Raw genomic sequence first — 27,339 nt, 5'->3', positions numbered from 1 at the left:
CTCCCTCCCCCCAAAAGAGCTCTTTCTAAAAAAGGCATTCTTCCTCATAATAAGGTTTACCACTGTTGGAAAAACTGCTTCATTCTTTCAAATTTAATTTTGAAAGAATGTAGCAGCAGTCTAGATGCAGGTGAAGTTTTTTCGAAAAAACCCTGCAGTCTAGACATAGCCTAAAGGACTAGTGGTGGGATATATGGCCAGGCTTAGAATGCAGTCCAAGCTCTGGGACCTTCCCAACTTGCGGGGTGCTAGAGCTCCAGCCTGAACTCACATGTCTGCCCTGCAATTAAACAGCCCTTTTACTCCATGCCCTATGGGTCTGAGTCAGCTGGCACTGGAAAGCCCTGGGTTTTTAATTGCAGTGTAGACATACCCTTCAGGGCCTGTTCTCCATTTTAAAGTGCTTGGATGCTACTGTGAAGAGAGCAATATAAATGCCTAGATAAATTGATTAACTCTGTGACGTGTGTGCGTAACTCCATTTAATGCTCGCATCAAATTGAGACTAGATCCCTTAAGGCTAATTCACTGCCTCATTAGAAGCTAGTGAAATTCCTTCAGCATCAAGTAATACATTTGGATGTGCTGGCTTTGGCAAGCACTCTAAATTCTGTGCTAAAGACCGTGTTCAAAGGGATTCCTGGCGAACAGTGAATTAGAATAATGCAACCAGAAAGTGATGGAAGCACGAACAAGAGTTTTAGCCTTGTGCAAGAGTGATACCAGTCAAATCCTGATGAACATGAGCAGGAAGGAAAGGGGCTCTGACATTTTACCTTGGAGTTGAAGCCCTTCCGAATAGCATGGCAACAGCACGCACTGTACATTTGTTTTACCTAAGACTTTCTTGTAGTTCAGGTATTACAGCATGGATCAACAACTTTAACCTACTAGGTCCAATTATTTAATTTACCTAAAAAAACTGCTTTCTAGTAAATGGGTATCTTTTCCTCGACATGCCCAGTCAGTCTGTCTGTCCGTCCTCTTGCCCTCACATTATGCAAGAAGATTAGCCTTCTGGCAAAGTGATAATGTAATTAACAATGTCCAATTTTTCAAATCAAAAGAGTGCTAGAAGTCTGCTCTGGGGCTCCATTTTCTTTCAAAACTCTAATGAGGAGGGACAGCCTATTATTATTATTTATTTCACTAATTAGCCAGATAATCATTCATTGTGAAACTCTTCTGTGTTAGAAATATGTCCCTTGTACCCTTTGTTAAACACAGTTTCCTTTTATTAAATTGAACCAGTGCGACATCTTTTATTAGCAGGGAATATGGGGGTCTTTCTTTTTATTTAAAAAAAAAAGAGATAATTTCTGAACTGTGAAGATAATGCAACCAGAAGCAGGAGTCCATAAAAACATCACCTTTCAGTCTCTGAAGACATAATGCTTTATGATAACCATAAAACATTTTAGTGCAAAATAAATTGCTGTCCTATTCAAATCCTTAAGTGTACTACAGTGCATGTCACTGAAGACATACAGCTATTTTTTCCAATGCTGAGATATATTTTATCATAATTTGTGGGGTAGGTGACAACCTTGTACACATGATTGCCTTTTCCTGCTTAGTTAGTTTGCCAAGGTCAGAGTCCTTTGGCCTTTTATGGATGTAGAACTATTAGGAAATAAGCAAGATAACGGAATAGCATGAAAAGAAAACTCCTTGTTTCTTGACTTATGAATTGTATATCTTTAAAGATTTTCCCAGTGTTCATGTGTGGACTTGCTGAAGAACTATGGATACTTTTTTCAGCTGTTCTAGCATGTCCTTTCCCTTTACAAAAAGGGCAGCCAGCGCTAATTTTCCTGGGTTCTTTAAATGTCACTTCACTGTTATACTTTTTATCTACAGCATATTGTTTTGGGGATGCTGCTATCAGAATGACCAGTGACACTGGAGAGTGATGTGGAAATGTAATGCTGACTACAGTAATGATCAGACCCCTAGCAGTCTCAGTTCAGGTAAGTGCTCCAAATTCATGACTAACCTAGTCAGACATCTTTTGGTCTGTTCTACTGGAGGACTACTTAGACCAGGCTTTCCTGCAACCTTATGTTTCCTTTTGGCTCATGTGCTTCATAGAAGAACCCTCTTTCCTGTGGTGTTTTGGAACTTCCAGTTGAGGAGCAAATGAAGCATGAAAATGAAAAAATAAGAAAGCCAAAGGCTAGCATTTGGCTGACTCGATGGTGATCTTTCAGAAAAATGAAAGGCTCTCCTAGTCAAATTTGTTTAAATCCATAAAAAATATGGGGACATTTTCCTTTAATATGATAGAGAATGTCTGGATAACACCACTGAAAGATGAGGGGGAAACAGTGGTTCATATGTTGACAAATTCATATATAATTAAAATATAATATAATTATGAAGGAAAATGTAAAATATATACAATTCTTAAAATAGCCAGAATGTGAAGGGAATGACACTGTCACGGTTCAACTTTATTTATTTTAAAGTGCTAGGATTTTTAGAAGGCAGTCTAGTACTTTTGGTAAACGCTCCTTTGTCGGCTCAGCATAAATAGAAATTTGCTTGCTAGTGATGATGGGGGAATTCCCACCCACCTTATGCCTCAGCATAAGCATCTGGAGGGTTATCTTAACTATCTGAATCTCTTGAGCATCCGAGGGGAGGGCTCATTTTTCTTTGTCATTAACACTATTAATATTGTGATTCAAGACCGCTCTTCTGGGCACTGATTAGGAGCTGTGATGCATTCTGCAACAGAGGCCTGACCCTGAGAGCACTTTGCACCTTGCAAATTGATTTTTCTCAGAACTGGACCATAAGAATTGCCCAGGAGTTTCGCTGCTTATAAGTTCTATTGCCCTTTATTTATTGGATTAAATAGTGGGCCCAATTCTATTTCCATCAAACCAATCCCAATTTTTTTTTAACATGGTTTTCAGAGGGACCGCATTAGGGTCGTCTTTAACCCAGTCCTGCAAAGGCCTGTATGCACTATGCACAGACACAGGTTTCCTCTCTGAGCTCAACATGGGATAGGCTCTTCCCTTAATCTGTAACTTGTAAATCAGTCACACTTTATTTTATGGATCTATTTTAAAAGGTGAATACATTATTAGCAGTTTTGATAAGCATATTAAACCTATGTACTTAGTGATGGTAATAGCCATGTTATTAGAAGGTATTATAGAGGTTACAAGCAACCTGTTTACCTTTTGAGCTCCAGCAATTAGTTGACATTTAACAATATACCTATCAATCACTTATTAGCCATTAATGGCCTATTTATAAATGTACATTTAATATAAAGTTCCACCTTCCAATCGTGTCCATTTTCCTTGCCATGTTCATACTCTGCTTTGCATGAAGTATTTTCCATACCAGGAAAATGAAATATTTATTGGGGGAGGGGAGAATGAAAAATTGTGGCTCCTGCTATCTTTTACTTCATTATTTACTGCTTGTTTCTCATTGCTTGTTGGCAGTTAATCTTAAATTTTACAAATAGTAAAAGCAGCAGCAGTATTTGGCTTTTGGATTCAATAGACCCATACATTTTAATCTAAATGACAATATTTAGCAACAAAATTGCTTCATTTTGACTTCACTACATTTCTTCATGTGTGGGAACTATAATTTAAAAATAATAAATGTAACAAGATGAATATATAGCATCCATTAATTCCAAATACTGCTTATTTTCAGCACTTTTTAATTATTTGAATGTACTCCTCCGTTTATTTAATTGGAGTGGAAAAATCATTCAAATTTCAGACCATTTGCGATTACCATTTTATCTACTGCTTTCCATATGAATTACTGAACTTCAAAATAACATCACATTTTGAGCACTTTATTTTTTCCTGACGGGTAGGAAACACTGAATTAGTTGAGTAAGAATATCTTGGAAATTGGTGATGTCACAAACAATGGCATCTTTATATGAATTATTAAACTACAGAAGCACCATATGAAACAATGTTAAAGAGCTGACATAAATCCAAGGATATTCAGGGTATTCCGTCCTTACTCACTCACTCTTGCTATGTCTGGATACTGTGATCTGAACCATGGGATCGAATCTCTGAAGAGATTTTTTTCTCAGTGTGCAAGAGGGAGTTGGTAAAAGAGGAACAAATCCTCAGTTGATGTACATTGCCAAAGTGCCACTAACTTCAGCTGAGTTGTGACAATATACACGAGTTAAGGATCTTGCCCTGAATGTGAATCTCCCTTCAGAGCATGATGTCTTTTGTGTGTGTTACTGCTAATGGGATGAGCGTTCTTAATTGTTTTAAAATATAATTCAGAACTTCTTGGAAGAACTGTTGAGAGAGGGGAGCCGTATCCTTTTGGAGTCATCTTGATAGCATGCTCTTTATAGGTGACTGCCAGGAAAGAGAGGCAAGGTTGGTGAGGCAATATGTTTTATGCGACCAACTTCTCTTGGTAAGAGACCAGTTGTCAAGCTTATGCAGAGCTCTTCTTCAGGTCAGGGAAGCCTTAAGCACCACAGCTATATCTACAAGGTGGAAAAGATTAACTGTTCACGCTAAATACACACTTCCAGAGGCAAGTCACATTGAAGTGGCCTGTTAGCATCATCAGGGCCATCCTGAGGGGGCTGCAGGATCGGAGGCAACCCCCTTCCCAAGTGTCTTAGGTGCTAGGCCTGGGGCAAGCCCCTGCCATAGGCCCCACCATGCCCCTACACACCATCCTCAAACACCACACTGCATTGGCCCCTTTCTCCCTCCTGAGTGACCTAGGAGATTAGAGGCACTGTGTGTGCAGTCGAACAGCCCAGCAGCCTGCTCTGTCCCTGCCCTTCTGACCTGCTGTGCCTTGCTGCCGCATGGAGGTGGGAAGCAAAGCTTCCCGAGGCCGGAGAGCTCTGCTTCTCTCGCCCCTGCCCCTCTGCCATTGAGAAGCTGAATGCAGCAGGCTGGGATAGGAGGTTGTGGCACTGTGGGGTAGAGCAGAGCAGGCTTCTGAGCTGCTCTGGCTCCTGCCACCCACATGGGGGTGCAACCCTGCTGCTACTCCATGCCAGATCCTGGTCCTTCCTGTCCATAGGACAGTTTGTGAGGCTGCCATCAAACCCCCAAAAGTGCAGGGCTTAGAGTGGCTGCCTCTGACTTCTATGGATGGGATGGCTCTGAACATCATTTAGTCACAGAGGGGAAGGGTGATGGTGCTAATGGGCTATAGATTGTTGCAATAGGCCATAAATCCAATGTTTTCATTCAGTCCATGGCTTTTTGTTTAACACAAATTATGAATTTAAGTTCCTGAGCTCCTGGTTGTTGGAGCATTTAATACTGTGGATGAGGCACACCACAGACTGTGATAGGCAAGTATAGACACCGTGCATCTTGAAAGGTGTGTTGATCATTGTGGCAGTGGAGATATGGCTGAAGGTTTGGCATCTGTTGTGTTGGTGTGCCCTGGTCTGTGGGATGTTTGCTTCTAATGATGAGTGTGGAGAGCTTGGAGGGTTATATGTTTTGAAGGCCAGGAGTGGGGGAGTTGTGGAAATATTTCTTTCAGAATGAATAACAAGTCTGTGGGTAAAACCAGACAGTCACTATGCTCTTGAACAAATTTGCACAGCTCTGACTTTTTCTGTCTTTTTAACCTCCAAGGAAACTTCCATGGCATGTTGAAAAGATGAGGCTTGGAGCTTAAATCCATAACTTTGCTAGGCACTAAAAATCATGGACCGAAGAGAGAAATTTATGGTTTATCACAACATTCTGTAACTCACTAGCATCCCCCCTTCCGCAGCATCCTCCCCCTCGTTCCTTTCCACCCTGTGTCTGAAGGGGTGTTAACACATATTTCAAGGTGAAGTGGTTTGTTAACTGCTTATGCAGAACAATCTGTTCCACCTTGTATTAAGCGGTGACACTCAGAGATAAGAGTTCTGGGGAGCTCTATGGTTTCTCTCTCCAGAGCAGAAGTTGGCCCTCTTACAAGTTGAGTGGAGAAATATCTTTTGTCGATAATATCTTGGGAGCAATATAGCTGCAACCATAAGGGGTGTGTGTGTGTATGTGTCCATAAGGCTAGAGGGTAGAATGGGGCAGGGCCTGGGGTTGAGTCAACACCTACCAGCACATTAGAAACTTTGCTCCTTTGTTGACTAGAAACTTTGTTCCTTTGACTACAACACAACATGGTAAAGTATATACAGTACTTAGTTCTGAGGGTGAAGGAGGTCCAGAAGAGGTTGCACACTGGAACAAAAAATAAGAGTACATTGTGTTGCTGAGAGGCAAACTTTAAGCATTCTGTAGCTGCTGATCTTAAACGTTGATAGATCACCCTTCTCAACAAAACACTTTTTTCCAGACCACTTTAAACACTACGTATATAGCAGACATTATATATGAGACTTTTTTCTACCCTTCTCTAGCTGTACCCAAAACATTTGGGCTACATCTACATTGCGCATTCTCGCCCAAGAAGATATGCAAATGAGGTGCCAATTTTGTGCAAGGGGCTTTTGCGCAAGAGCCGTTCTGCTGCTTATTTTCAGGCAGAACAGCTCTTGTGCAAATGCCCCTTGAGCAAAATGGCAGCTCATTAGTAATGCAAATAAGGTGCAGTGATATTCATTGATGCACCTCATTTGCATATCTTGAGCAAGAATGCGCAGTGTAGGTATAACTGTAGAGAAATAGTTGCATAGTTCCTCTGCTGCAGTAGCCACAAAGGAGCATTCTGCAATGGTGCAAGGAATTGGTGTTGTGGCTGCAGTTTCGGAGTGCATAATATCCTGATGCTATAGCAGCATTTTTTCTGGGCAGGAATGAGCTGTTTGTGTGGGGATGGTTACCAGCTGGTAACCGACTAACATGATTGCTACATTTACAGAGCTCATGCATTTGTGTTGATGCTATTCACCTAGAACCTAAGCCCCTGTGAAGATTACTCTGGCATTCTGTGATGGTTTGTAAGGGACTGTGCAAATTAACCCTACTCTTATTTTCTCCTCATTGTGTGTGTTTTAAAGAGGGCTCCCTACCGTTTCCCATCAGTAGGCGGATGTTACAGCAGAAAAAAATGTGACTGTCAATTCTTGGACTAATGGTCCTTCACATAACCAGTTGAAAGTTCTTTGAAGGTGTCTGCTGGATTAATTTAGGGCGACTTTTTTTGCTACCTCCTACACAGTTTAGGGCATCTGGATACTGCGTCTTTATTAATAAACCATCAGGGACACTTTTCTTTGGTAGAAAGATATCCTCTGCAGAAAAGGATTGTACTCACTCACAGGTCAACCACTTCAACTGGGCAGGGAAAAATAGCTTTCTGCCAAAGTCTGTGGGTGTCTGGATCTCTGGGAGTTAGGGTGCTTCTTTGCTTTGCTAGTGGAAGAGGGGATACATGAGTGGGAAAATGAGGTGGATTCGAATCCTTTCCCTGACTCTCACCCAAGTTTTCTCCAAGTATGGGTTTCTTGTCCTTGACTACAAAGCCCTACACACAACTGCATGTTTCCTCACAAATGTCTACTTCTCCCTCCTCTTATTCCCTTTGCTTCTTTCATCCTGCCCACTCAATTGTCCTTCTCTTCTCTATGCTGACGTTTTGGTTTGGGATAGGGCTCCTTTTGTGTTCCAGATTGGTTTCTCTTCATTCAAATCCCTCCTGTAAGACTAGGGTCTGCTACAAAGCCAACCAATGTCAGTCACTCAGTCTTTTAAACAGAATTATCTGTGCCCATCTGAGACTGAGCTTTCCATTTCATATCTACCCCAGGCATTGTTTCAGAACTGTACCGCGTGTCCAGTGTAGGTAGTAACTCCATGTCTTCCTCTCTCTGTACAGTGCTGAATTTCTGCACAAGTTACTATGAGTTTCCTGATAAAGGACTTATTTTTGGAGCAAATCCAGAAGAGCTATATTAAAAAGTAGCATGTAGCAGGGCCAGCCCCCATCCCTGAACATACATAGTAAATATTTGAGCAAAGAAAACCCATCCAGGGAATCCAAATATCTATCCATCTTCTCTGAATCCAATATACCAGAGTGTTTCTTCATGTTCTCCAATGTTCCATCCTTAACAACTGGGTGAATAGGATCACTTAGCCTATAATGTTGCACCTCTTTTTTTTCTTCAGTGCAGATGTCTCTGGTGGCCCCACATGTTGCAGGCAGAGTGCAAAGCTTCCCTGATTGCTGTGAGCCGGCAGTGGCTCGGCTCCAGTCCAGTGAGGCATGAGGGGGGACCAAGGCTAACAGTTTCTGGCCCACAGCACGGAGACTTGCCATGGAATGGATCAAATTAAGTAAAGGGCCAGATCCAGCCCGTGTGCCAGAAGTTTCCCACCCCTGAACTAGATAAGACTTTGCTTAATTTTCTGAGACGAGTGTACCTATTTGTTACTGTTTGCAGCGTTAATGGGAGATTTTTATTGTCTGATAGTTTGTGGCAATAATGAATTGGTGTAATCCAGTTTACTAAGAGCTAATATCTCTCAATAATACTTGACATCTTCAAAATCCAAACTGGTGCCTAAGTATTAACCTGTTGTCAGCAGAATCATTAGGAGACAGCTAGCAAGCTTAAACTTATTTGATAGGATAATCTTCACTATTACTAATACTAATCATTCTCCGTTCATATTCTCATTCTCTGGTGATAGTCACTTCAGTGCTGTCATAGAAAAAGCTGACTGGACATTATAGGTTGACCAACCTGTGAGACTTAGCAAAGTGTCCCCCTATGAGGTTCTGCCTGGTAGAGAATCTCTTGGGGGGGGGGGGTAGGGAAATGTATTGGTATTTGTTAGTAAATCAACTGTCATGTCCAACATCTGGGTCAATAAAAAAAATCAGATGCCATAGAGAGGTGGCAAAGCAGTAGTAGATTGGAATTGTTTGCAAGTGGAACTGTTATGGGAGATGTTTATTGCCCTTTCCTACTTCTAGTTGTTGCCGAGCTTTCTCCGCCTACCCCCCTCCCCACGTACCTGCACTAACTTATATGAGAGTTTTGTTTGTTCTCTATGGTCTAAATTATGGAATGACTTTTTGGTCCAAATAGTGATCCTACAAAAATGCTAGGAGTTTATGAAAGCTTCAGTCAGCCAATATTAATTTAAAAACATACAGGTGAGATTTTTGTCCCATTGATGCAATGTTCACCTTCCTGTTGTGGATTACAAATTGAAATTAATAGGCAGAAGATTTCGAACAAAAGGAAATACTTATTCGCAGAATGCATAGTCAACCTGTGGAACTCCTTGCCGTAGGGTGTTGAAGTCCAGGGCTATAACAAGGTTCCAAAAAGAGCTAGATAAATTCATAGAGGATAGGGGCATCAATAGATATTAGCCAGGATGGGTAGGAATAGTGTCCCTAGTCTCTGCTTGTGAGAAGCTGGGAATGGGCAACAGGGAATGGATCACTTTAGGTAAGATTCATAAAGACTTCAGGATTGGTGGGTGGTATGCAGTATTTCAAATAAGGGGTGGGCCAAAGTCAAAAAGTTCAGTCTAAACCGGGGTGGGCAATAAGATGGCGTCAGTTCACCAGGATTCGTCCCTGGCCAGCCACATCTACTATATTTAAGTGTACCTCTGCAGGTACCGGTGCTTGCAGCTCCATTGGGCCATGGCTCCCCATTCCTAGCCAATGGGCGCTACAGGAAGTGGTGTGCTCCAGGATGCCTCTTCCCACAGCTCCCATTGGTCAGAAATGGCGATCTGTAGCTAATGGGAGCTGCAAGTGCCCTTACCTGCAGAGATGCAGGTAAATACAGGGGCGGTGGCCTGCCAGGGGCTAACTCTGGCAAACTAGATTTGGCCACTGGACTGGTATTTGCTCATCGCTGTCTAAATTCTCAAACTTTCGATGAATCCTTTCCAGTTATTTTAGCTTAAACCAGAACCCAGCAGCTGCCCCAGACGAAGAACATCTATATGTAACCCACACAGCTAGTGGGTGTGGTTCACTGTCCCATGTTGTGGCACTTAAATCACTTACAGAGAGAAAAATGAGTCTGCACTACAGCCTCTGCTATACATAGGTCATTTGAGTGTAGCTCAAGGTGATGAGTTTTATTCTATCCCTACTAACACACATAGTAGTCTCCTATAGACAACCACCTAACCTCAAGATGATTTTTACCAACAACCGCAGGACATACCACACTAACACCAACCCTGGTACCTTCCCTTGCAACAAACCCTGTTGCCAGCTTTGTCCACATACTCACTCTGCTGATATCATTATTGGACCTAACCAAGTGAGTTATAAGATCAAGAACACATATTCCTGTGCATCCAGAAATATAATTTATGCTATCGTGTGCCGAAAGTGTCTGTCTGCTATGTACATTGGACAAATGTCTCAGACACTTCGCCAAAGGATCAATGCCCAGAAAACAGATATTAGATAGGTTCACAAAGAAAAAACAGTCTCTTGCCATTTCAACCAGAAAGGACATTGTCTCAGCGACTTAATGACTTACATCCTGCTTCAAAAGCCCTTTAAGACTGCACTTGAAAGAGAATCATCTGAAATGTTGTTCATGCTTAAATTCGACACTTTACACCTGAGTCTGAACAAACAATCTAATTATCTTACCCATTACAAAGATAGCTTCCCCATTATCACCTCTAATATCATTAGCTCACAGACATTTACCTCCCCCTCCCCCCATCCTGCTTCTGTTCTGAAATTTGATTGTTCATTTTCATATGTGTTCCTTTTTTTTAAAAAATTGTATCCTTCGGTATATATGGTTGTGACTATTTTCTTCCACTATTTGATCTGAGGAAGTGGGTCTGGCCCACGAAAGCTCATCACCTATTAAACCATCTTGTTAGTCTTTAAAGTGCTACATAGTCCTGTATTTTGTTTCAGCTACACCAGACTAACACGGCTACATTTCTATCACTACAGTGTGTGTGTGTGTGTGTGTGTATATACACACACACAATTTTAAATGGACCCATATTGTAAATACAAAGCTCTGAGTCTGCAAATATTTATGGACCTGTTTAACTTTAAGCTCCCACAGTACTCTTGAATTAAGTGAAACTACTAAAGTTAAAGTCTGTACAGTTAAGCATGGGCATGTTTGTAGGATGTTTTTTTTTTTTTTTTTAAACACCATACAGATGTTTTGGAAGCTAACCAACTTGATGAATAAGAATTTTTACAACAGTAAAGAAACTGCCACTAGTATGTCTTCTGCCCATCGCCTGCCTCTCTCTCCCAGGAGAAAAAAATTCAGGCTAAAATCTTACTCCTCAACTTAGCTCACATATTTATGGCCTACTTGTAACCCCCTTGAATATAGGAATTTGTAATACCCATGCTGAAAGTCCTCTTTTCTTTGGTTGTGGTGAGTACTGTTCTCGTAGTACACAGTAAATTCATCAGTAGGATTAGTGCTGTGGTTGTGGAAGAGATACAGAGGTAAGAGCTGTAATGATTTACAGTTTGAAGTCACACTTGATATGAAAATAAACATGGAATCAGTTCCTTCCTATATGTCCCCGTTCCATTAGAATAACTACAGTAGGTGACATTTTTCACATTTTAATTGGTGTTTTGCTGATTTTATCAGAATTTCTGCTGATCAGAGCGAATTGGCTATTTATTTATTTTGCAATGAAGCTAACTATTCAGTGCAAGTTTAATGTACTGTAATGAATTTTAAACATCCTCCTAGTGTGATTACAAAGTGTGTGAATTAAGACTTTCTCTTTCTGTCATTCTTGTAAGAGTTGAAATAATTACAGCCCCTCCCCACCCAGTCAAGTAGTTAACATTTAATATAGTGACAGTTTTCTTTAAAAGGTTTCTGTGCATGTTTTGTACTAATTCTTACAAATTAGGAATAGAAATAATTCTGTCGATGTTCCCTACACACAGAGAATCCACTTAACCCAATCCTACCTGAATTGCTTTAGACTTATGGCAAATATCTTAATTATTAGTTGATTTCAGTAGCTTACAGAATAAGTTTTTATGTTGTTTACACTTCAGTGGGTTTGGTTTAATTAGCTGCTTTTATGTTATTTATCTCTGTGTATATATAAATCATACAGAGTTTTAAAATATTAATGATGCATTTTATATCATTTCCTACCAATCATGACATTCCATAAATCCACATCACTGGTGTAAAGAGAAGGAAAGTTTTCTGAATCCATTAAAAGACTAAGTGGAAATAATTGGATGACACTTTGATATAATTCTATAATTAGTCTCAGATTCACAAAAGAACTTAAATATTCATTGAAGTGCTGTTGTGACTAGGAAAGCTTTCATGAATCCGAGCCTTTCTCTCTGAGGATTAATAGTTTGTTATAAAGGGTTTGGTACTGCTTTATTTTTCAGGTACTCTAGTACTTAGGTTGTCAACTAATGGCGCACTCCAGAACATTCAGAATACTGTATCTGTACATGTTCAGACTTTGAGTTGAAATAAGATTGGTTAAAACATGGCTGGAGCACCATGTGAAAATGAATCTTGGGTACCAATCTCTTGGTGTTTTTCTCCATAACAATACATGCGAAATCTGAATGCAGTCAAATTTGGCCTAGTTCTTTCCTTGGAATAAATATGTGCATTTTCCAGTAGAAGCAATGGAACTGAAGTCAGTTTTGAGCCAGTGTTTGATTTTTGTACCTAAATAGCATTTTTCCCCCTCTATCTGGAAGGCATGTGAGGAATTGGATTCTTTTGTTCCTTAACACACTTTCACTATGGCATTTCAGAAACTGCTCACAGTAAAAATTAATTCTGAGATCATTTGGGGATCAAGTTTCATATGTCAGGCAATGTAACCATATGTTTTAGCCATACACCAGCAGCAACTGTGGATGGTCAATCTGGAAAAATTATTTTAGACTGAGTTATAAGGAGGAGTAAATATTAAATGTCTGTCAGAGTTTCTCTTCTCTCAGTGCACTGAAATGAAAATAATGGCTTATTGTCTCTGTAAAAACTAGAGATTTAAAGATGCAGCACACAAAAACCAAAGGTGCTTTCATTACACAGCTAAATGCTTTGAAAGGCTACACAGCAGGGCTAAAGCTGAAATATCTTCATAATTGATATATCTCAAGTTGCATAGCTTTAAATCAAAATAGCTTATTTCAGCTTTTGGTGCTGTCTACACAGCAAGAAGTCTGAGAGAGCACTCTTCCTCTGACTTCCCTTATTCCTCGCAAAATGAGAATTGCAGGAGTAAGAATTCCTCCAGCTTCCCATTATTTCAATATTGTCAAAATAACTGCTTGTAGTGTAGCGGCGGACTGTTATTTCGGAATAATACTACTGGTAGACATACCCAAAATGTATTTGTAATCTGAATTTGGGTGCATACATCATTTAAGTCCATAAAATGGGCATTTTTATGTGCCTGTCAGGTTCAGTGCCCAAATGAGAACTGTCAGCATCTTCTGAATGTGTGTCAAAATAAGCAAATTGAGTTAGTGTGGTTTCAGAGTGCAACCTAATAACTCTGGTCGTGACTTTTCTTGGCAAAATCTGGCACATGTTAGGAAAGTATTGAGACAAATTCATGCTGAGGCTCTTTTTGTGGGCTAATGACATTTTAAGTAACAAAATTTAGGAATTAAGGGAGTGAATACTTTATATTCCAAATTTAGTTATAATCCATATGTCACTGTAAATGATTTACTATGCAAAATGGAGGAGTTGGTGGTTATTTAGGGTAAAAGAAAACATGCATACTGAGGCACAGAGCCTGGTACTTTTCATTAAAGAAGGGATGACCTTATTAACTTTGACTTTAGAGACCTTGTCTACAAACTACATACAACAAATTCCAAAGCTTAGTTTGGGAAATTGATAGTCTAGATCTAGAGGTACTTCTGTACCTTTCTCTCTGATCTCCTATTTGGTTAGGCAACACAATCATCAAATTAAATCACTTAAGTCAGATTTTTTTTTTTTTAAACCTGCCTTAGGCCATCCTGAGATCATGGGCAGATGGGTTGCTAGATAAGAGCCTGGAATGAACTATCCATCCACCTTTGACTATGTTCCAGTACTTCAATTGAAAGATCTAACACCGTGGAAAAATCATAAGTTGCTTAGCTACATACATCACACAGCACCCTGCACTCAAATGCACCTAATTTCAATACACTTGAAATTATAAAATTTAATTTCTACTTTCTCTTGACTCTCAACCTCTGAGAACCTTAAATTAAAACACAAAATAAAGATACTCTGTCCAATTATTAAATATTTCTTTATTTTATTTAACAAAATGGGATCCAGTGACATTAAATAATGTGGTGTTATTTAATAAGGTCTCCCAAAAGGGCCAAAGTGCCCTAGAGAATCTCTCCGTATGGACCCAGATGTATTTTATTTATTTGTAAGTGTAGAATCTAGGAGCCCCGGTCATGAACCAGGATCTCATTGTACTAAATGTGCTCTACAAACACGGAGCAAGGACCTAGGAGTATCCTCGAAGTATTAAGATCCCTATCACATGTGACACAAGTGCCATGTACCTTGCTATTAAATTTAATTACCTTGATTAAAGGAGTTTGCAATACACGAGGTCATAACTACAAACACTACCATCTACTGTATGATTGTTAGACAAGAATTTACCCTATTAACATGAGGCTCACCCCATCAAGCTTCCAAGCATTAGTGGAAGAATGAACTCCATAGTCTGTTAAACTGTTTATGCCATACTTACGAAATCTGCATGTCCTGCAGAGCAGTATTAGACAGTGCTGCAGCAGCACCACCAACTCTGGTAACTTCCAATATGAAAACACTTAAAAAAATTCCATAGTATTAAAACTTGGCTTATCCCCATCACACAATCACCACTGCATATCTCAAGGAGGGTTAATGTCTGTTCAGGTGACACACCTTGCAGAGGCTATAGGGGTCAGTTGCATTGCAAAAATGGGGAGCAGGAGGACAGAGCTTGTGTAAGCATCTACTTTGCTAAGACTCTCACCAAAACTGGTAACCTGTTACTTTGCTGGACATTAAAAGCCAAGAATTTCAAAAGGAATAGTAATTTTTGGCTGCACCATTTGAAGTGCCTTAAATGGACCCACTGTTCAAAAATTGTTGCCTACTTTATTCTCTGAAAAAATCAATCTCTTCTGCCATATCTCAAGTTGGGGTCCAAAACACGGGCACCCAAAAAGTACTTGTCACTTCTGAACATCTTGGTCTCCCTTCACTCACCAGACTTAATAAATAAGTAACCAAAAATAAAGTCACGCATCTGGATGAGTTCCAGGTCTCTGGAATAGAAAGTTGAGTGGAAATCCTGAAAAATTGATTGAGTCTTAAGTGCAACGTGCCATTATATTTATGTGAAAGAGGAAACGTTTCCTTGTTGTTATAATGGGAAGCCAATGAAGGTTTTGCCAGCATAAATACTAGAGGATGCAATCCAATGCTGATGTTTTGGTTGTGGCTTATCTCCAGGATATACTGAACAGGGGCCAGCCTTAGGGAAATAGTGTCGGGGCAAAACTATATTTTTGGCACCCAGGCTCCCTACTCATCCTCCCTGAGTTCTGCTGCCTCTCTCTCCCCTCACATAGCCCTGTATATCCTACCCATCCACTCCTTGCTTTTTGCCTGGGGGGAGTCACCTCCATCATCCATTCATAAGAGTGGGTCTGATATTGAACTGATCATTGATACTATAGTAACTGTATTTCTGCAAATAACTTCAGGAAGTACTTTGTAGTATTATTACATAAAGAATTCACATGTAAAAATGGTGATGGGTTTATTTATTTTGTCTATATCCTGTAGTTCATTTAATCACAAAGTCAAAGCTGTGCTTTGTGAAGTGAGTAGCAAATGTTTTCTGTGCTTACCTCAGTAGCTATGCTGGAATCTGCCTGGTCTGTCGAGGTTTGGTAGTGTTAGGAATTAATGAATATTAATTCCGTCTCCCTGGGTACAAAGTAAAATAACCAGTAATTAGTATAATATTTAATACTCCTATTCAAAATAAATAAATCTTTTGTTTAAAAAATCTAATTATTATAATGTAGCATCTTCTGCGTGTGTAACTGAAATTGAATGTGCTTTTCTGAAAATGCTTTTAAGCTCTCATTTACATGTTTCCAGATCAGTTAATTATTCCCCTTGTATGCATAAAACAGAACTCTAGATTGTACTTGCATATATTATTCATTTTGCCATCTAACTATCTTCTAAGTTTAGCTGATTCTAATATTTTAATATTACTTTATTATTATACCAGTGGTATTTGTCTTCTGATATGGAAGTTAGTCTTGTCTGCATTTAGTTATCCATTTTTAACCCAACAAGGGTTCTGGTATTTCTTCAAGCAGCTTATATGGTATGGGCTGTAGCTGTTATAACTTGCTGCTGCTATGGACTTAACTTGATTTATGTTTCTGTTAAGATCTGATTTGAAGTCACTAAAGCAAGGGAAAGACTTTGGTATGCTTTGAATCAGGCCTTTGGACTGTAAGTCCCTTAGGATAGAGAATGTGTTTTATTCTATGTTCTGTTACAAGTGGCATACATTTATCATGTTTATATGAAGATTGTCTCCTGATATCCAAGTGATCTAACTAGTCGCATCTTTGAAGTACATGAGCTATCACTGAGCCTATCTTCTTCCTACTTGAAGTGGTCGAGATGGGAAGGGGGTTTACCCTGAAAGGGCATCTGGCTTCAGTCGGTCTTTAGTTCTGACACAGATCTTTTTTTTTTTTTTTTTTTTTTTTGCCCCCCACTTGTCTGATGTGTGTGGCTAACTTGCCCTCCAGGGCTGGTCCCAGCTCCCTACTCTGGACATAGCAATGTGTGGGCTCATAGTGCTCATCTGCCTCTTTGCAAGGATGGGTAAGATGAGGGGCACCAAACCTGAGCAGCACAGAAACCTGGCAAGCCAAGGCTGCAGCTCTCAGAACAGGGAGCCAGGCCCAGCCCTACAAGATGCAAGAGCTCCTGCTGCCCAAGGTGAAGGCAGGAAAGAGTTTCCGTGGTGAGGAACGCAGGAACTGCTACTGCCTGAGATGAGTGTGGTTCAGGCTTGCTCTTCAATAATGGGGCCTAGTCTCTGGGGACACATGAGCTGCTGCTGCTGATCAGGGTAAATGTGGCCAGCCATCCCATTTCAATCCAACACAGGATTCGGATTGTGGTGCTTGGATTGTGGGTGCTACTGTGGATGATCGGTGCCCCCTTATTTGTCAGTGTATTAATTTTTAAATAAAGAGTTAAAGTCAATCACAGGTTTACTAACAGTCTATGCTTGTAAAACCCAGCTGGATCTTTACTGGGAAACCTACTAACAAAGGGGTTTCAGCCACAGCTAGCATTCAAGCCATGTGCACACACTGACTTCCTGCCACCTTTTTCAAATGCTTCCCTTCTGCAGCCTGTGCTCCCCATTCCAAGTTCCATTCAAGGTGCTGTGTTGTTCGTTTGGTTTGGCTAGAAGAGAGGGAAGAAGGATTTGTTCTCATGTTATTTATATCAGTGGCTTGATGCGGCCATAGATAATTAGCATGCTGTTTTTGATTGATTCATTTACGATATTTCTTACAAAATGAAAACCCAACAAATACCTACTTTGTGCTTTGGTGTGGGTACCTCAACACAACATACCAGCTGCCACTTTCCTTGTTTTTTGGGTTTGACTTTTTCATTATTATTTTTAGTTGATAGTCTCCTATTTCTCAACAATCTCTTTATCCCTAAGTGACTGAAATGTAGACTTGGGAACTTGGTGAAGGGAGATGAGGTAGTGTTCGTGTTGGCTGGAAGTTCAAAACATGGGTTCAATAATCATTTGAAAATGGGGAACGGGGCAATGTCAAGAGGATAACAGGGATTCAGGCAAACTATTTAATGCAAAGAGTAATAAACACTTGAAATGAGGTGCCTAGTAAAGCCAGCAAAGCAATTAGTCTAAATGAGATTGAGACAGCTTGCTATTTTATGGAGGAAAAAGATGGATAGGAGAGGGCATAAAGAACAGTGACAAGGGAGGGTGAGGTTGGTAATGCCAGAGTATCTTTTGATGTTACACAGGTTCTTATCAACTCTTTTAATCTTTTTACCTAGAAGGGGTGGGATGTCGTCTGTGTGAAAAGCAGTGCGATTACCTAGACAGATTTTGTTTTTAACCAGTTTGTATGTAATTAAACACCAGAGTTTCCCTTCATCTTCTCAGCTTTATCTCCCATTGTCAGTTCCCATATGGAGACTCAGTTCTTGCATCCATTGCTTGTTTTAGGCCTTTTTGTCTCCGAATCCAGTATTGCGGGTGGTCGGGCACATAAAACATGATTAAGATTGAAACGTCAAGCACTCAAGTTAGGAAATGCTAAAATTAAGGCTGCCCTTGCAACTTATGCTTTATGATATGGCTTGTAATTGGAAACTTCCATTTCAGCTACTTTGATGTTAACCTTGCTTATTATCATAGTGCACAAGGATGACCCCATTGTGTCAGGCACTGTACAAAAACAGTAGACTGCAGTCTCTGCCTGAAGGAGCTTACAAAATAAATTGACAAAAGAAACACAGAGTGAGGGAAAGCAGTAGAAACTTGTAAGCACAGTGAAATGCACACTGGATCTTATTGGGGTATTTTGAACTTTGACCTCAATAAAATATGTATCTATTTTTAAAAAGCCATATTGGAAGCTGTAATATCTGAACAATCCACTGTCTGATTTCACTTACGATATTTTGGCAGGTGTTTCACAGTCATTTTACTTTGTGCTCTCCTTTAATCTTATTTTTAAAAGGCATTAAAATATATTAGGGTAGTCAGTATAAATACTCTAAGAAAGCTCTTTGGGACAGGAACTTGCCTTATTTATTTTGTCAATCTTTGTGCATATTTACAATATCCAAAATAACTATTGATGATGATAACATACATTACTTCTTTCCTTGCATTGTTTTGGGGTGAGATCTTGAAGAGGTATCAGCAAATAACAAGAACATATGCGGGCAATGATGTTATAAAAATCTGCTACAAAGCACTTCCCAAAAGGGGATTCTAACATGCACTATATCCTGCCTCTGCAAGATATCAAAGACCTCTGATTAGGGCCTGGCAGCTCATGTTGTTGTTTTCAGTCCTATCCCCCACAACTTTACAACTTCACTGTTCAAATCTTTTTCCATAGCTACCACTACATACTCTTTACCCTAACTCTTTACTGGTAGGAACTGTCCACCCCCTTTCTCTTCTCTCCACACCCCTCTTCCAGCTGTGACTGTGTCCACCTCTAATCCAGACTTTGAGATCTCCTTGCTTTTCATATCCCGGGACCTTCTGCCTTGATCTCCTTGATGCCCTCTTGTTTTATTGCATCCTCTTCATTTGCTTCTCTGTTTACTGGTTTCTTTCTCTCTGCCTTTAAGCATTCATTTGGTTCCTGTCCTTAAAGCTCTTCAGTGACTCTCTTCCCGCCCACCCACCTCCAAGCTGTTGCTTACTCCCTCCTCCCCTTTGCCTTCAAATTTCTTGAATTGTGCCATTTACTCTTGGTTCCATCTTTTCTTATCCTCAGACTTATTCATGGAATGAGTCCACTCAGATTTTTTTAGTACTCATAGGACTCCTGCTAGCGCAGAACCTGAATGTTATTTTTAATGTATTTGCCCTGTGAAGTACAAATGGGGAATTGAAATACAGAGAGACTGATAATTTGCCCCAAGTATCACAAGAGATCTGGCAATGCAGGGAATTGAATCTTGGCTCCCAAAGTCCCACACCTGTGCACCCTAACCAGTAGGCAACCCTTCCTCTCATGAATTTGGAGATACATAGTGGAAATAGAAGCAGTTGTGATTTAAACATCACCTAAATAATTTTGCAATGCGCAAATGGTAGTTAAGCACCATTCTTTAAGGGGAGAATTTTGTGGGCTCAAGTTGTAGTTAAGTACCATTTGTGACCATGAAAATCTCCCCTTAAAGAATCTATCTTCTACCAAACAATCAAATATGTGCTCTGGATTCTTTTGATGGCTTTTAAGCAAGACTGGAACTAGGTGACGTTATCTGTTTCTGAACTATGCAGGACTTTGACTTTTTTAATATATTTAATTTTTTCTTTCCACTTGTTTTTATGCAAATATAGTTTAGCTTTGCAGGCTATTTGTTTTGATAGTGACTATTAAAGTTCCCTGACAGTTGCATTGGAAATCTCTGAGCTTGTGTCAAGACTCACAATCAGTCCTGATTAAGTAAATGCATGTGTAATATGTGGTCCAAATTCTTTACTAGTAAAATTTAATAGTCCATTCAAGTAGTGATTTTAAGTAAAATTAAAAACAACTGAACCAGAATTTTAGGTCCCAAATTTTTCAAGAGGAAAAATATTGATCAATCATAAATTAAGTGTATGTAAGCTGAGTCTATAATTAGAGCTGATCAGAAATGAAATTTCCATTTGCATGGAAATCAAAAGTTTTGTTTTGATGATGATGCAACATATTACATGCAATGTTCAATATAATGTTAAAATATCTAAACAAGATAAAATGATAGTCAAATTAAGAACTTTTACTTTGTTGAAATAAAAAAGGTCTCAACATCAAAAGGAAATTCTTAAACTCACCCCAACTTTCAATGGAGTGTGTCAATTTTGTCAATATTTCCAACAGAAGACACAATTCAATTTCAATGAAGCTGTATTTTTTTTTTTTTTTTTTTGTCAAACTACTTTTGTGGGGGGGAAGCCACCATCTCTATCTTAAACAAAGGATGGTCTAGTAGCACCTTAGCGACTACCAAAAAATGTAGATGGTATCATGAGCTTTCGTGGGCACAGCCCACTACTTCAGATGAAGTATCAGATACCATCCATCAGGACCATCCTTTTGTTTTTAAAGTGTTTTTTCAATGAGAGAAAAACACGGCTTTGAAATGTTCATTCAAACTGAGACTTAGAAACATCTTGATCCTTGTTATACATCACATTCACATAGTTCAAATCAGCTTCATGTCAGAATTTCAACAATGCATTTGTTGGTATTTGAACGGAGGGGAGGGGAGGATAGCTAATAAAGGAAGTTTAGAGGGTTTAGTTTGCCTCTGGCCTGGGTAATGAATCTAACATCTGTAACGTTCGTGTCTCTGAAGATGCAGACTGGAGAGGGATAGAAAGGGAGGGGAATGGTAGCATGGCTATTGGCTACATCAAGAAGCCCTTCATTAAACTTGCATTCTTCCATAGCCTTTTAGGGCACATCTATGCAGCAGAGCTTCTGTTGAATTAAGCTATGCAACTTCAGCTACATCAGTAGATTGTAAAATGTAGATTTTATCTGTAGCCTGGACCCCTTTACTCCATTCATCTGAACAAGTGGGTTGTGTGTCACCGATCTACATATTTTGTTGGACTCTAAGGTGCTGCAGGACTGTCTGCTGTTTGTTTCTTGCTATTCTAGAAGCTGAATAATATTAGACTCTGGCCTTAATAGCTGTCCTTGTTGTTATAGACTCTTTGGGTGAGCGCCTGACCTCTGCTCTGACTTGCTTTTAAAAAAAAAAAAAAAAAGTGCTCTGTGGTGGTGCACAACATTCCAGGAGTTTTTGAGGACATTTCATCCTCTGCCTTTACTGTGTGTGGTAGTGTGGATGCTCCACTGCTGCTATTTTGAAATAACTACTCCTCCGAGTCATTCAGAATAATTACTCCCTAGTGCTTCCAGAGACTCTAAGTTGAGGTAGCACTTCCACGTTAATGGAGCCTGCCTCGGACTAACTGCAAGGCTTTCCTGTACTGTGGACACACTATTTTACACTAGTTATTTCAGGAGTTACTATTTTCAAATAAGTTACTTTGAAATTTCCTAGTTTAGACATGCTCCAAGAGACGATCCATACAAGAAGAGTGGAAACTCCATGAGAACAAACTTGCAGAATTTCTTAAACTCCTTCATACCCCATTGGATTTTTGTGGGTAGGAACAATCTGGCCTAAACATATTACACCTGGCAGGAACCTATTTGGTTTCTCTTCGGTATTCTTTTCAGTGCTTAGCCTAGTCCGTTCTTGAAATGATTCAGGGAGTAGAGCATATTTCAGTGTCCTGTCATGAATAGCTTGATCTCCAAAGATATTGATTTGAGATCTGCCTCTCCCAATAACTTGTGTGAATTGGTATCCATGTAAATCAGACCATAATATACAGTAAGGCTGCCTATCAGACTACTTAGAAATCTATTATCTAAAAAACTATAGAAACCACTATGTAACCTGTGAACAATACATCGACTTTCCATTTTTAATATTCTGAGTCCTGCTTTGTGTGCCCAAACATTTCACATCACTACTGAATTTACTTAAACATAATGCAAGGTTTTAACAAAGCACCTGGGGATCACTTTCCCTGTGAGTTTGATCTCAAGCCGCCTTCTTACTTCTCCCACACACCCTAGTAAAGTGGCTGAGATGTGCTTTCACTTGTCACATAATGTGCCAAAATTTGCACATTGATTGCACCAGTTACTTCCCAAATCACATTCCTGTGTGAAAATCAAATAGAAAATTTCAAGCCATTTAAACATCTTGGCAATAACTCTGCTGTTGTCACCTGAGTAGTAATGTATTTATTGGCCTTTTGATTTTAAAACAAATTAGATTGAAACAGCCACTTCAATTGGCGTGAAGCTAAGGCTATGGAATGTAAAGCTAGCAGTTATAGCAGTCAACTCATTGTCACTTGTTTTCTGCCATCTATCGATTGCAGTTGGTTTCCCTGGAGGAATTTTGCTTACCTGCATTTCCGTCGTCCTCTGTTAACAAATATCTTTGTAACTAGCTGCATGTGTCAAAGGTACACCTTAATATTTCTAATACTACAATGAGTCTTTTCTATAGAATGTATATTGTTGGTTATGTGCCAAGTCAAACCTCTTCATTTTGCATTTCCCTGTTTTTTTTTTAAACTTATTCATGCTACCCTCTTAACATCTGAACTGTCGTGTTGTTTACATGAAGTCTGATAACTGATTTGTGGTCAATGATATGATTCTGTTCATTTGTGTTCTGCTCTATTTCTCCTAGCTTCTGAGGTACCCAAAATCTGTATATTGATCCTCCTCCTCCCTGATTTTAAAATCTTGAAACTTATAATTGGCTTAATGCAGATCCTGATAGGGAAGGTAAAGATGGAATAGGAAGCCCAAATGTTCAGAATTGAAGGCACGGACATAACTGCATGAGGTAAATTAACTGTGTAGTTGTCAGGTAATTTCACACAAAATTGGGTGCAAACAATTCTGAAAATCTGGGTATATACCAAGTAATTCATATGGTAATCTGTTAATGCTGTCAACTTAATATATTTAGCCAGCCTAAAATGCTTTTTTTAAGTGAAAACCCCCAACTACTTTTCGAATTCAGTTTGTCGTCGTCCCCCTGCCCCTTAAAAACCAAGCCCCCTTGGTGGCTTCCTTTACCCCAAAACATACTTCTGCTGTGATTTTTGTGCTACTGTGAACCTACAATCTGAGAATTTTGCTCGGTGAGGCTGCTTGTCTTAATATGGGCTATTACAACACAGTATTTCTCCTTCATGCCTACAGAATATAATCTATTTCCCTTGTTTATGGCTACGTTTTTGTGAACACAGATATCCTCATGTTATTGGCGTGCGGTTTGGAGGCCAGAACATTGGCGTTTTATTTTGCCCGTGAGGATAAGCCAGTGTGATGTATTAAATACATGCAGTATAGAATACTGGGTTAAATCTTACTTACTAAGTTTTAAAGTTTTCACTTCTGAATGGTAAATTTCACTGACGGATGTTTATTGTAAAAATTCTAAAATTAATATTTATAGTTCTCTGCCAAATGGATAATCCCAACATCTCATGAAAGTGCCCCTTTTCAACCCGCTACCAAGTTTTGCATTAAACATAGGTGACTCAAATATCTGGCCCTGAATTGGAGAGTGAACTCAAGTTTCCAGGTCCCCTGCTGATGAAGGATGAGTTTGTTATGGAAATGACGCAATTACAATACTGATTGGGGAGGGAGATGATAGCCACTTTGTTCTGAGTGTGCTGTATGTTGGCTGATTAAGCCACAAAGGAAATGCAACACTGACAGGCACATGCTGCATGACACATTGAAAGAACCTCAGAAGTGAGTAACTGCTGTGTAGTTTTGGTCTGTTACTGTCTTTGTTATGACAATGGGTTCCAGATGTGTAATTTTCTGTTTTTGTTGTCAGACACTAATCTGTGTAATAATTTGATCATGTCAATGACCTTTCAAGTCTTTTGATTGCTTGGCTGTGCTTGGCTGTCCTTGTTCTTAAGTAACTGACTGGGTTCACTAATACTTATGGAGAACATGTGCTGTATTTTCAGAATGTGTTATTAAAGACAATCACTGGAAAGCTTTTATAATAAAACCTTTAGGCAGCTCCATAAATGGACATGATGAGATACTTCAGGATTGGCACCTAGGACTGTAACTGTGTGTAACTTACTTCATGTGAGTAGTCACATTCCAATCTTGGGAGAGTATTCATGTGAGTGAAATTACATGAGTTTTCCACAGATCGTCTATATTGTCCATGCCAAGATGATGATGATCAGAACCTCTGGGTGATCTGGCTGGAGATAATTTCTGAGCTAGTTCAATTATGTGAGTTTAGCAGGAAAATAAACAAAGGGTACACCTACACAGCACCCTAAACTCAAAATAAGGTACGCAATTTGCACTACACGAATTGTGTATCTTATTTCAAATCTATTTCGAAATAATGCACTATTTTGAATAGTGATAGAAATGTAGCCGTGTTAGTCTGGTGTAGCTAAAACAAAATACAGGACTAACAAGATGGTTTATTAGATGATGAGCTTTCGTGGGCCAGACCCATTTCCTCAGATCAAATAGTGGAAGAAAATAGTCACAATGCATATGTGTTCCTTTTTTTTAATTGTATCCTTTGGTATATATGGTTGTGACAATTTTCTTCCACTATTTGATCTGAGGAAGTGGGTCTGGCCCACGAAAGCTCATCATCTAATAAACCATCTTGTTAGTCTTTAAAGTGCTACATAGTCCTGTGTTTTGTTTCAGCACTATTTTGAGACATCCCTTAACAAGAGCTACTGAGATGCCAAAATAGCATTTTCAAAAAATATTTCAAAATAGATGTCTTGTGTAGACTGTGGATACCTCTTGTATCCTGAAATAACCGTGCAGTGTAGATGCACTCTGTGGTATAAACCTTCTCACGCATTGGCCGTACAGTGATCCCAATACTAATGTCCTTACGAAGGCAGAACTTCTATTGAGTTAGCTCTGTATAAATAGTTACTGGTTCATTCTTACAAGGTGGTAGATACCTATCAATGCCCATGGGAAATGAGAGCTGCATCTTGCTGAAAAAAGCCAAAAGTAAGGAATTCAGAATTAGGTTCAGAAAGAACATTTTATTCAAAGTTCTGCACATTATGGCCTGGGACTTTGGTCTTTATCTTAAAGTAGCTTGGGAACGGCCAATGGCTGGATGTTACATAACTCCATAGCATTTACAATTGTGGCATTGCATTCCAACATTCACTGTTACAGGGCTCAGCTAAAAAGGCCTGTTCTAGTCTATTAAAATTAGATTTGATGCTCCTAAAGATGAATATTGCCCCAAAACTGAAGGTTTCCAAGTCTGTTTTCTAAAGTGAATGAGTGGACCTGTGTTATTACCTAGTGTTGTAGTGAAAGTTCTTACCTCCACAAACATCAGTGAAAATAGGAGTCTAATCACAAACTTTGTAAACGATTTGGCCCAGTCTACACTGATCATCAAAACAGTGGACGTAGGGCAGCATTTAAAATGAGCTTAGCCTTTTGGTTTTTAAACTTGATTTAAACTTTAGGGCTCAGTGGAGTCAGGGTCAAAATGTAATTCCTGACTTACATCCAACAACAAATGGAAAAGATGCTCTCAAACACAGCTGTGCAAAATATAAGTAGTTCTGGTTGTGCCCCCTAACAAAAGGAACCTGCATTGTCTGCTTTTCTTATAGGTATACTGCGAACACTAGGGGTATGCATGTGCACACTAATGTGAGTTTGTCCATTTGATCCTGGTCTCTCCCCCTGTTCCCAGTCCCTCTTTACAAACCTTCCCGCACCCTCCCACCTCCCCCAATCTTGGCAGATTACTACCAATTTAGAAACCATGTGTGGCCTGCTAGTGTGTTATGTTAACACACACACAGATTACTTTAGTATGTTTGAAAATTATATGGCTTTATTGAAATCTTATTCTAAGTGTGTTGGAAAGAGTGTATATATTATATTAATAGGAGATTCTCCTAAAATTACACAAAGGGAATTTTCAGGAAAACAGCTTCATAAATCTTAGGCAGATGCAAAACTAACAGACATATGAAGGATTTGTATTTAGAAAAGAATCTCCCAGAGGGATGCTCTCAGCAGAAAATGAAAAGGTCTTCTTCACATTCAGTTGAACTATTAGAGCCATGTTTTGCTGATGCAAGCAGTAATACAGGTAAGGCCACTGTCATAGTCCCAGATCTCAGTACTGCAAATTAGCAAGGTTTTAACTTGACTCTAAATATCATGCTAGCTCTTTCATTGTAAAAAGGTGGGGGCAGGGTAGTGGGATCCAGCATCTATTGGCTAAAGCACATTATAATTGTTTAAGCAGGCCCCACAAGTCATGCATTTCAATTATTTGTTCAAAGCCATCAGCAATTAAGAGTTGCAAACAAGGCTTTTGAATGCAAAGTCAGACAATTAAAATGTTTCATGAATGTATTAGAAGTTCTGAATTAGCACTTTGAATACACAAGATATTTTTTTTTCCTACCCCTCATTCCCTCCCACTCTTTTGAAGGAAATTACATACATATACACTCATACATGTGCCACCTAATTTTTATATATAATATATTGTCACAACTTTTATAGACAATATATTTCTCTCTTTGATTAAAGCTTGACCGATCCCTGGGAAGATTGAATCATCCTAATCTTCCACTTGTACATTTGAATGTCTTTTGCTCCTTGAGAGATCATCCTTGTTGCCTCATAATAGCCCAGGTGCAAAAAGCTTTGCCCATGTCTGGCTTGTTCTCAAAGGGGGGTCGTAAATCACTTTAAGCATCTCTCCTCCCTCTTATCCCCGCCACCCCCATCTTCTTCTTTTTCCTTCCCCTTTGAAGAGGCAGGACTATTTTAGCTTGTGATTTGTGGCACTCATGCACTTAGCGTGCAACCTCTGTCTCGGTAAGCTAACAGACAAGATGTGGGAAGCACTGATGCATTGGCGTGTTAATAGGGATTCTGTGGATGTTGGCATTATAACTGTTGGTGGTGGTCAGA

At 39.4% G+C, this 27,339-nt stretch overlaps 1 long non-coding RNA gene across 1 annotated transcript in view; it reads left to right on the top strand.

Annotated features, from left to right (window-relative positions):
- The first annotated feature begins 1,853 nt into the window (after nt 1-1,853).
- The window catches only part of LOC149523568 (uncharacterized), a 174,044-nt gene continuing 148,558 nt past the window's right edge, over nt 1,854-27,339 (top strand). Inside the window, exon 1 of the long non-coding RNA XR_016350636.1 lies at nt 1,854-1,970. This is a non-coding gene — a long non-coding RNA (uncharacterized LOC149523568). The remainder of the gene's footprint in view (nt 1,971-27,339) is intronic.

Source organism: Pelodiscus sinensis, chromosome 14 (genome assembly GCF_052426305.1).
Source record: "Pelodiscus sinensis isolate ZL-2025 chromosome 14, ASM5242630v1, whole genome shotgun sequence".
NCBI classification, from domain to species: domain Eukaryota; kingdom Metazoa; phylum Chordata; order Testudines; family Trionychidae; genus Pelodiscus; species Pelodiscus sinensis.
This window is presented reverse-complemented; position numbering and strand designations above follow the sequence as displayed.